We start from the raw sequence: 12,209 nt of genomic DNA, 5'->3' as shown, positions 1-12,209 counted from the left end.
TTCACACTTTTCGGCAGCAGAGAGATCCTTTTTCTTTCCCATATTGCTTGAAACCTGTGGCCTGCTTAATAATGTGGAACGTCGTTCTTAAGTAGTTTATATTTGATTGGGCACACGTGGCAAACTAATTAACACAGGTGTCTGAGATGATTACAATGATCCAAAGAGCCCTAAGACACAATACCATCCATGAGTTTAATTGAAAAACTAATAATTAAATGTGTATGACACTTAAATCCAATGTGCATAATAATTTGGAACACGGTGTATGACTGTCAGGACAAGCAGGGGACTTGTGAAGTCAAGGAGTTACAAGCCGCTGGGCCTGGAATAAGTTACCTGGTTCCTTCTGGGAAAGTTTTAAAAAGAAACCCATATGACACCAGGAGGAGGAAAATTTGGAAAAGATTCTCTGGTCTAATGAGGACAATAGTCCACATGGTGGTGGCAGCATCATGTTATGGGGAGGTTTTCTGCAGCAGGCCTTGGATGGTTTATAAAGGTAGAAGGTAAAATAAGTGCAGCAAAATAAAGGAATATCCTGCAGGAAAACCTTCTGCAGGCTGCAAGAGAACTGCAATTGAGACCTTTATTTTCTCAACTCCAACCAGGGGCGTAAAAAATGCCAAAGCAGCCATAGCGGCATGAGGTGGTCTGTGTCACCCACTGGCACGGGCCCCCCCATGCTCGGTGGCGCCGCTAGCAGCCACTATGACTGCGGCAGCGGCGCCACATTGAATAGTATCTGCGTACTTAGGACAATGTTCAGCCTGCAGCCTATTAGGCGCAGGGACAGGATCCCCGCACAGGCCAGCGTGATTACGTCACTGGACCACACCAGCCTATGCAAGGATCCCGTCGGCGTGGAGGATGCTGTGCAGCAGCTCCGTTCATCGCAGGAACGGGCCTAGATGAGTATAGTTTTATTTGTTTGGGGGCGCTATCTACAATGGGGGGCTGCATGACATTATTTACAAGGGCGAGGTGGGGGCGCTATCTACAAGGAAGGGATTTATGGCACTATCTACAAGGGGGAAGTGGGGGCACTATATACAGAGGGCGAACTATCTACAGGGGGGCTGTATAATACTATCTACAAGGGGAGAGGGTGGCACTATCTTCAAGGGGGTGTGACTATCTACAGGAGGTGGCTGTATAACACTGTCTACAGGGGTGCTGTATGGCACAATGTACAGGGGGGCTGTATGGCACAATGTACAGGCGGGCTATATGGCACTATCTACAAGGCGGCTGTGTGGCACAGGGGGGCTGTATGGCACTATCTACAGGGGGGCTGTATGGCACTATCTACAGGGGGGGCTGTACGGCACTATCTACAGGGGGGCTGTATGGCACTATCTACAGGGCTGTATAGCACAATCTACAGGGGGGCTGTGTGTGGCACCCAGGGAAGGGGGACAGTCAAATATTTGCTATGGGGCCTAGTGTTTCCAAGTTATGTCCCTGTCTCCAAGCATCAAGTTAAAAAAAATTAAATAATACATCTCTACTCATCCCTTTCCATTATTCTTGGATTGATTCCCCACTACCTAAAAGTGGTAATGGAGAAAACCTTGTGCAGGTTCTCAAACCTCTTATCTTAAGGAGTCCTACAGCTGCTGCATTGGCTGCATCTATGATATGTATGTCCTTCCAAATAAGGAAACTAGAGCTTGAAGTGCAAAAAAATTATTTAAGGGACTCTTTGGTGGAGAAAGCCATTAAAAGCCTTGTAATGTCTTAGTAAACATACTCTAGAAAAAATTGATTTGGGGCATGTTTGTTTGATGGTGGTTAGAATGGTATCAGAGGAGCCTATTTAAGAATCCAGACAATTTTGCATTAGTACTTAAAGGGGTTGTCCAGGATTAGAAAAACATGGCTACTTTCTTCTATATGAATATAAGAAACCTTGTAATATATATTTTTAGGGACAAATGCCTTTCTTCACTAATCAGACTTCACCCCCCCCCCCCCACCATCCTAGCTGTTTACTCACTCAGAATTCACTGCTTTCTCCGTCATGTCTTAGACAAGACGCAATCTTAGCTCACTGAAGGGTCAGGTTACAGCTGCCCAAAGAAGTTTATGAAAACTTCTAGTAAGTGTTGTATCTCAACCCTGTGCTGGATTCACAGCTACACTTCACATTACTGCTGTGTAATCTCCATGCTGCTTCAGCTACTAGTGAGTGTTCTATCTCATCCCGGTGCTTGATTCTTAGCTACATTGCTCATTACTGCTATATGATATCCTCCATTATGCCGATGATAGAGATCGGGTAGCAGGATTCTCCTCTTCTGTGTACCCTGTGTATGGCAGTCATGATAGCAGTTAGGCTCCTATCTCAGAGAAAACTGAGAATTAGAAATAGAGCCTCCTAAAAACTGCTAAAAAATGCAGAAAATAAGACATATAATGGCCAGAAATAGTGTTATTCCTTATGTACACACATATGAAGCTTATTCTGAAAAGTCACCTGAAAAGTTAGGTACGCTTTAAATTAGCACTAACCACACCCATTGTGATGTCATCATAGTGGCATCACAATGGGTTTGGTTGCCCCTATTTCACCTTTCAATTCTAGTTTGATGATGATGTATGTGGAAATGCTTGATAAAGGCCCAGAGTGGACGAAACATCACATTAAACAAGTGAAAGAACACTATTTTTAGAAAAGAAGATCTGATATTTTGGCATTGACCTTCCTTTTTATGTTGAATACTGTCCCGGATTACGAGCTTAGTCCTGATGTCTCGGGGACTGGTATTTCGCTTTTGTCTGTTTGAAAGTTGGGAGTTATGTAATACATACAATGAAGACAATACATTTTATTTCACATATTCATTTTATTACTTTTTTTGTATTTTTATGTTGTTTGGTATGGCTTTACAGTCAACGACTGCTCAGAAATGAACATTTTCTCACACACTATAAACAGACAAATGTTTTTTTTTCTTCAACAAAGTACACACGTGCATTTGGTTTAGATTTTTTTCATGGTTCAATTTTGTATGAGTCAGCTTTATTTTCTTCTGTTTCATTTCCCCCCTCTTATTAATGAAAATAAATTGGGTAGCCCCCCCCCCCAAGTAGCAGTTCTGTTTCTCTTGCAATTGATAATTTTTTTTAGAGCATGCTATGAATTCCATGCAATCCTCAGTGAAACCAATTGATGTACAGAAATTTTGAGGAAAAGTGCTAACACCTAAAGAAAGACCATCCTAGAGGAACGGCATCATATAGGTCACGCTCTTTTATACCCCCTTGCAAGTAGCCAAAACTGAAAGCTCATTATTATGGACTATCCCTCATACAAAGAAAATGTCATCATGAAATTCAAAATGTCATATTTTGTTTTTGTTCATATCAAGATGATATGACATGTACACATGACCCTTCAAATTCCTTCCCTTTGATAAGGATTATGACTTCCCCATCTTCATCTTTAAAGTTAAATTCCACCTTTTACCATAATGTCATTTGTGGATCAAAAATTCTGTGCTGATTAATTTCTTAATAAATCTTTGTAATGGTCGGAGCTCCATTTTTTTGATACAGAGCTCCAAATCTCCTGCATAGACCTAAATTTAAAATATGACATGCTAGCTACCTGCAGTCACCACTAGAGGGAGCTTAAAGCTTACTGCATACTGTATTAGGATAAACTGTATGCCATTAGTTCCCAAGCTCCCTCTAGTGGTGACTGCAGACAGCCAATATTTTATTATTTGACTATGTATATGCAGGGAATTAGAAAAAGCAAATCTCCGACCGATATAAAGATATACTAAAAAAATAATTGGCGCAGAATTTTGTACCTATCTCAGTTAAAAATAACAAAATGGTGTTAAAAGGTGGATATACACTCTAGGTATCTTTCAAATATGCAAAGGGATAGGGAAATAGTCAAAGTGAAGTGATGGGTAAAAGTCACTCAAAAACATCTGAAAGCGGTCAACAAGTTAGAAATAATGAGGACATCAAGTGGATATTGCACACCCTCCGTTAAGCAATGGGAATGTTAGGACGTCATTATGAAATATGCCTTTGTAGGACTGAAGATGTATTGAAATAAGAACATAGTCAGGTGCAGAATTACTATACATTGGTCACCATTGCACACATGTATGGATTAGCCGTATCCAAATTTGTTGCTTGTGGTTCCTGAATGACCATGTGTACTCTTCATCATTCTAGAATACATGTAGATATAGGTTTAGGAATATATATCTCTTGTTAGTGGAGTATTATAGTTAGAATAATATCTGTTTCTCCCAATAAATCTCAATAATACATTTATCTTCAAAGCCATTAGGCACAATGTTGATTAGTAGGCCACAATGTTTACGAAAAGGCCTTGTGGCATTTAGCTGGCATTAATTTTATTAAAAGAATAGGGCTTCTTGATCAAATATATAGGTCAGTATACCACATCTTCTATACAAACCATAATCGTGCACTGGAAAACAATCATCGGAACCCTAGATCCACGTCAGGGCTGGAAGACAAACCCTTTGGACAGTCATGATCATCACCAGAAACATAGGACAATTGACCATATTCTGAAGTCTCGCTCACCATAATAACAATGGTAAACTTACATGGATGGAAAAGCCATCAAATATTACTCAACTTGGCATTGTTATCAGCCTCACACACACACATAATTTACATTATTACATAAATCAATAGAAAGACAGTCGACAGAAAAGTGCTTACATCTCATGGCAAGAGTTTAAGAAGTTCTCTTGGTGTCCACAACTGTTTACCAAAACAACCGGTCTCACGATGGTAAATTAAATGACTGTGGTACACAACGATCTTCATGAAGCATTTTTTTATTTTTTTTTAGTCTTCAGAGGTTCTACGTGATTCGTGGTGTTCTTGCGGGACACACTCAAAGAATGAGGCAAGCGTTGTCACCAAGCCGATAGCTGTAAAATGAGTCGAAAGACCATAGCGGCGTTGCTTTGGCAGTCAAGCACTACGTCCCCCGAAATGACGCTGAGAGGAGAGGCTTGTCCTTTACATGCAGATCACTCGGACTTAATGTTACTTAATGGCTGCTTCATTGTAAAGATTTAGTGCTGTACTGTTCGTCTCTTCTATATCACCCATGCTCTGTTCAGTGCATTGCTGGAGTTTGAAATGAGGAGTCACAAGTCAAGCGGCATCCGTTGTCCCCATACATGTTGGAAAGGCCAGTATGAGTTCACCATGGCTCGGTGCAGTTCATCTAAATGTACGCGATTACTCTATGGCTTTAAGTAAATCGACATTTCTCTGCATTTGTTTTCAGCCTTGTCTTCCTTTTGTCATTGGGAGTCTGGTGCCCTTCTCATTAAGAAGGTGAGATGAAGGGGAAACAGACAGAGCAAGGCCCTCCGCTCAAAAACCTGAAAAAAAAAAAAAAATTGTTAAGAATTACACCTATAGGAAGTCCAGGATATGTCTACTGAGCAGTCTAATAGTGGCCTATAGCTATAATGTAACCAAATATTACTTTCTTGCATCCCATGCTTGGGTTACCCAGGGATAATATGTCTCCCGAAATACATTCAGTAATGCAATATTGTTTCAAGTGACGTAAAACTAGAGGTTGAAGAACAGAATCACAAGAACTTACAATCTAAATAGATGACAGAGCTTCTGTTGCACCAGCAGATCTCAATAAAAACAACACTATATGTAATAAATATCCTCAAAAGTTCAAGTAAACAAAAATTTGACAATTTCTTCCTTATTCTCCTTCTCTTCTTTGATCATATCCAGTCTTATATTGCAATCAAAACTGTGAGAAACAAACAACTAATTCTTCTATAACGTTTCCCTCTCCCACTGACACACCTCAGACAAAACCTGCCTCTGGCTGTAAGGCACCTGGCTGCAGCAGGAGTCCTTTCCCACTGCTCTGTCTACAATAGAAAAACAGACAGACTAAACCCCACCCACTTAGCAAAGCCCGACCCTCTTCAGCTGTCTTTCAGCCCAAAATGTAAAGGTACAGGAGGAAATTATCACCTGTGTTCTCCACACAGATTCTAGAAGACTCTTTTCGGATGTGCTGAAAACCTTGCAGACTGATAAACACAATCAAATTCAAGAAATAATTTTCTGTATTCTAACAATAAAATCCCATACACCGTGTGGTTATGATCTTTCCTCTTAAATCTTCCTTAAGTATCCTGATGCCCCCTTCACAGATATCAATAACCACATTGTGTATACATGCAATAGATGCAATAGCTGTGGTCACCAGTTGTTTTTCTGTGCAGCACAGAGGAATGCAGCATGTTGAAGAAAGGTGGTAAGTGTAATGCAATAAAAATATTGTAGGTGTGTTGCATAGGGCAGGGGTTTTGTACTATTGCTCATAGTAAATAGGTGGTCATGATCACGAAGAGCTCCCTGTGGCTTCATAATACTTAGCCATGGGCACCACTGTTCCCTCTAAGCTGTGCGCTCTGGAATGGATAGAGTTAAAGGTACACAACCCTACAGACAGGTAGTTGTTGACCCTCATTAGTATGTTGTTTTAATTCTTTACTTTCGAGAAGACACAGATTAGAGGCAAAACTGGTAGGCACTCCGTGTGCCGTGGTATGGTGCCGCTAAACATTGCCCTATTACAGAAATATTCCCCAACAGAAGAAACGCTACTAGAGCACTTTTACACCGGCCAATTATCGGGCAAACGAGCCTTCACAAAACGCTCGTTGCCGATAACAGCCCTGTGTAAGCAGGGCAAAGGTCAGCCGATGAACGAGCAAACGCTTGTTCATCGGCAGATCATATCTTTTACGCATCCTAAAATATTATCGTTGTCGGCAGCACATCGCCCTATGTAAACAGGAAGACGTGCTGCCGATATGATAGAACTGCATGGGGACGAGCGATCGTAGAAAGGAGCGCTCGTCCCCATACATTACTGATAATAGCTCCTTATGAAAGGAGCAAACGAACGTCGATCAACGAGCTGTTTCGATGATCGGCGCTCGTTTACGCGGCCCAGCAATAACTCCATAATACGGGCTATGAAATCAGAGGCATAGAGTTGTATTGTAGAGCCCTATAGACTTAAGCGTCACATTAGGGCTCCGTACAACTCGCAGGTTATATGAAGCGGTAACATGGTAAAGTCCGTGAGCCCCAATATCGCCAAATATTATTTGTATTAGTCACCCAAACACAAATGTATCATTTTGGTGAGATGTTTCCATATAAATAATATTTTACAGGTATGTATCATTTTTATTACATAATGTAATACAATTCTACTGTAGGTAAGCTTTACAGGCATTTTGCGCTATGGTAACTATAGCAACCAGAGCGAATTCATCATCAACCGGATACCAGCGTTTGTTACTTTTCATCCACAGATGAATGTCTATTGTGATCTTGAGAATTCATCTTTATATATTTCATATGGAGACTAATGGATTTTTCTTTATCGCTGTTAGTCTAGTGTTACATAATACAGATTTAGTATTAATAAATCTTGATTAGTAAGATTTGCATTCACAGTCCTCGGAGGAGCTGCAGGTTCACGCTGGTTTATTTAAAGAGAGACTTTGTGCAAAAACTGAAAATGGCCAATTATGTAGCTCTTGAGTTGGAGTATTTCTTATAGCTCGTCCTTGGTTATCATGGCTGGCACTAGTAGAGAACAGTAGGGATCAACAGTAGATCTCCATGGCCTTTGGTTGAATCTTAAATTTTTGCCTGGAGTTTGACTTTTTAGAAAGGTCAATTGATGGTAAACTGATCACAGGACCCCCAGCAATCAACGGTAAATTGCGTGGGAACCCATCAGCAACTGTTCTTTTTCCCTGCAGCGCCACCACAGGGGAAATGGGGCATTACACAGTTCCTGATTAATTTAAAGGGCTGTCCATGTAATGCACGGATGTGCCGTGTCCTCCAGCGCAAAGGATGCTCTTTGTAGCTGCTATCCACTCTGATTAAAAGATGAAAGTCCTAACTGGGAACCCCCTTCTACTCACACATAATTCCCAAATAGTACATTTGAAAATGTGTCCAAACCAGACAACCCCTTTAAAGCGTATGGTCACCTTTAAACACCATTTTAAACTTCACATATTGTAGGGTATAGGGTAAATACATTTGCTTACTCATGTTGTACTGATCCCGAGTTACAGTCTGTATTATACTACAGAGCTGCATTCACAATGCTGCAGGCTTCAGAGCTGAAATCCCTCTATCTGCAAGGAGATTTCTCGGGTGATTTGCATTCTGGGAAGTGTTCTCTTTACACCAGGTTGAACAGCAATCTGATGTAAGAAAAATTAATAGCCCCCCAGCATTATAGGAGCTTAGAGAAGCTGTTACTAGATTAGAAGAATGTTATATTATATAGGAAGAGGCAGAAAGAGCGTATTTATGAAGAAAAAAAACCTCAATGCATCTTCTTCTGTTGTGCAGGATCAAAGGCTTATGTAGTGAATCTTTGATAACTTGTGTAATTGTTGTCAAGCAAATATTTCACTTTGTTCTCAATAAACCCAAAAATGAAAGTTATTGAAAAAATCCAACAACAAAACATCAATTACTACAGAAAGATCAAAACCGCAACGAAATCCAGCGGAGAAATACATGCAATAGTGAATGGTAAGAACCTGAAGCCGAACACACAGGTAGATCAACCAATAGCGGATCAGCCGGTCACACACAGGGTCACACGACTAAATGAATGACTTTCCTAGTAGATTTCTGTAAGCAAAAATGGCGCCAAGTTTACCGACCATGTGCCTCCATATAAAATAGGAGGAATGCAGAGGTAAACTATGGGCCCATAGCAGGCTATAGGTGCCATATTCAGAATCCATATTACAGTCATGTGCGTGAGGCCTAAATGTTATGAAATTAACATTTCTATCCACTGCTGGGACCACCAGCATCTTATGTAATCTTTTTGAAAGCTGTCAGTAAGGGTTCATTTTCCCTGCAGCACCACCACAGGGGAAATGAAGAATTACACAGCTCCCATCTAAATTATTGGACAGTCCATTTAATGTACAGACATGACTGGTCCTCCAAAGAGAGAGAAAGATGCTCTTTGTAGCCTAATGCATGAGGGTCCTGAAGTGACACCTTTGTTAACTTAGAATCACTAATATTGTGTTTAAAAATTGTTTCTAACCTAGGAAACCCCCCTAAGCCCTTAGCGACATCCACTTTACATGTAAGGCAGCTGTGCTCGCTCCACCACAATATGTCGCAGGCACATGAGCTGAGCTGGCACAACTAACACCAGCATGTAATGACCGGGATTGGAAATAACTCTGATCCCAGCCGTTTAACCCCCTTAGATGTTGCAGTCAGGGTCGGCCTTAGGATAGATGGCGCTCCGTGCAAAAAAAAATTTCAGCCCCCACACCCGCATCATAAAGAAATGCCTCAGAAAAAATTTATAATGCCCCCCACAGTATAATGCCCTATTTAGTGCCCCCACACATTATAATGCCCCCTAAGTGCCCCACACAGTATATTGCCACCACACAGTATAATGCCCCTTTAGTGCCCCCATACAGTATAATATTAATAATATTTAATAATATAATATATTATAACCCCTTCAAGGACACAGTATTGTGTCCTCTGATTGAGCCACACACAATATATTGCCCCTGTAGACCCCCTACACAGTATAATGCCCCCTTTGTGGCACCCCCACAAAATAATGTCCCCCCCACCCCTCCCCTGGGAGCCACACACAGACCCTCCCTTGTAGGTAGTGCCCCCTGTAGATTCTGCCATACAGCCCCCCTGTAGATAATGTTATACACCCCCCGCTCTCTCCATTGTAGATAGTGCTATACAATGCCCCACCTGCCCTTGTAGACAGTGACCCCCACCCCCTTTGTAGACAGTGCCCCACACCACCCCCTTGTAGACAGTGCCATACAGCCCCCCACCACCCCCTTGTAGACTTGTAGACCGTGCCATACAGCCCCACAACTTTCCCTTGTAGACAGTGCCATACAGCCCCCACCTTCCCTTTGTAGACAGTGCCATGCAACCCCCACCTCCCCTTTGTAGACAGTGCCCCCAAAACAAATAAAACAAAAAAATTATACTCACCTAGGCCCTGTTCCCACGAGGAATGGAGCTGCTCCACAACGCCGACGGAATCCTTGCATAGGCCGACGTGAAATTAAATAAAAAATGATCAAAAAGTCACATGTACCCCAAAATGGTAACAAAAAAAAATACAGATGGCCTGAAAAAAATCAAGCCCTCACACTGCTCAATTGGCGGAAAAATAAAAAAGTTATGGGTCTCATATTTTTTTCGTGTTTCTTCTTTGGAAAAGTAGTTAAGGATAGAAAATATATAAATTTGGGATTTCCGTAATTGTATTGACCCGCAGAATAAAGTCAACATGTCATTTTTACCGCGCAGTGAATGCCGTAAAAACAAAACCCAAAAAAGCAATTGAAGAACTGCTGGGTTTTTTACATTCCATCTCTCAATTTTTTTTTAAACATTTCTCAATGCATAATATGGTACATTAGATGATATTATTAAAAATTACAACCCGTCCTGTAAAAAAAAAAAAACCCTCATAAGGCTATGTCGAAAAAGTTATGGCTTTTGGAATGCAACGACGCAAAAACAAAAATGTATAGGCAGCAAAATAATCACACTAGCCCAATAATTATATATTCCACTATAATCTCTATTCCGGGAACAGTAATCTCACTCTGCACACCGCCACATCCCCTCTAATAGACAATAATCATTGTTGTATTTTGTATTCTCAGTAGGTGCCCTAATAGATAACATTATATACAGGCAGATGACAAGCGAGAAGTAAATACTATATAAAGCTGGAGATTTACAATCGCCACATTACGAGGCCGGGCTGTGAATGTGGTCGTGTTTCTTCGTACATGAGAACTAATCAGGGCATTCGCCGCCGCAGAATTCGTAATTAGCAATGCTCATTACAGTCCACAGACAGGGCCATTAATAAAGCATTGAACAGATTTCTGAAAGCATCAGTATGTTAGAGGAGAAGAAAGAAAGCTGTATTAGCAATGATACACATTGTCGAGGTGTCACTCAGCACTAGATGAATGTCCTCAGTCCGCTTATGGCACTGGGTATAGTAGGATATGTTGTAGGGAGCGCTGTCTTCTCAATGCTTTCATAGTTGTATTGGGATAGCATGACACTGTAGGGCTAATTTATAGGCCTGTATAAAAAGGCAGGACTGCCAGACATTCTGCATACGATTTCACTTGTCAGAGCAGCAGTTTGTGCTCCAGAGCTGCACTTCCTACTGTATCTTGTCAGTTCATTACTCTTAGCAACAGTGACAACCAGTATACTACAATGCTTTTGGAAGTCCCTTTTCGCATAAGAACAGTGTCTTTTAATTAAACCAAGGATAGTATCAGAATAGTTGACAACTCAGGCTTCACAAAACAGTCTGGGCCGCTGCTCCCTTTACCTACCGTTGTATTATTCTCTCCGGTTACAAAGTGCTCTTTTCTGTATGGATGGCCGATCTGCGATGGTCCAGGTTCCATTAAACATACTCACTAGCCTGCTCCTCTGCACACAGATTCTCCACACATAGCTTCTCTGCAGACGGTTCACATAGGCCACCTCTGGAACAATTTTTCCCATGTCCCCCTTCTCTCCCGGTGTATGGGTCTAAGCATCACAACCAGGACAGGCTTGTACCAGTTTTAAAAAGACACCATTTTCCACACCGCATTTTAACTCATCGCTTTTATAAATCCGACGGTTTTGTGAAATGTTAAATGTGTCATAACATGGATATTTTCTGGTATGAACTCCTTCCTGAATCTGATCCCGTATGTCCAGTTCTAGTCACTTTGGCTTTTGGGGCTGGGGCCAATTCTTATATTTTTTTTACGGGGCCCTATGATTTCTGTGTATGCCCCTGGCAGAGCCACCTATTTTTTATTTCAGAATGCTGGCGGGTATGTTGATGTATTGAACAGGGGTGGGGGAGGGCCTGAGCCTTTGCTTCTTCATTTGAATCCAGTAGCCTCACGCTCTAAGAGAAATCAATTTTTCCAATTCAATCCCTTAAATTAGACCTTTAGCAATTTATTCTGATCTATTGAACTGTAAAGGTTGAATTAAGTCCTGCAGTGTAAAGTACAATGACTACATCAAGATACATTATGTGGTCCAGCTCGTGGCATTAT

General features: G+C 41.3%; 1 protein-coding gene across 5 annotated transcripts in view; it reads right to left on the bottom strand.

Annotated features, from left to right (window-relative positions):
- Nucleotides 1-2,593: 2,593 nt before the first annotated feature.
- Nucleotides 2,594-12,209, bottom strand: part of SYT3 (synaptotagmin 3) — a 169,138-nt gene continuing 159,522 nt past the window's right edge. For all 5 annotated transcript variants that reach the window (XM_075840238.1, XM_075840242.1, XM_075840241.1 and 2 more), the window contains one exon: nucleotides 2,594-5,399. The gene's annotated coding sequence lies outside the window, so the exon portion shown is untranslated. The remainder of the gene's footprint in view (nucleotides 5,400-12,209) is intronic.

The sequence above is a fragment of the Rhinoderma darwinii genome, chromosome 10 (genome assembly GCF_050947455.1).
Source record: "Rhinoderma darwinii isolate aRhiDar2 chromosome 10, aRhiDar2.hap1, whole genome shotgun sequence".
Taxonomy (NCBI): domain Eukaryota; kingdom Metazoa; phylum Chordata; class Amphibia; order Anura; family Rhinodermatidae; genus Rhinoderma; species Rhinoderma darwinii.
Note: the sequence above shows the minus strand (reverse complement) of the source record. Positions and strands in the feature narration are given on the sequence as shown.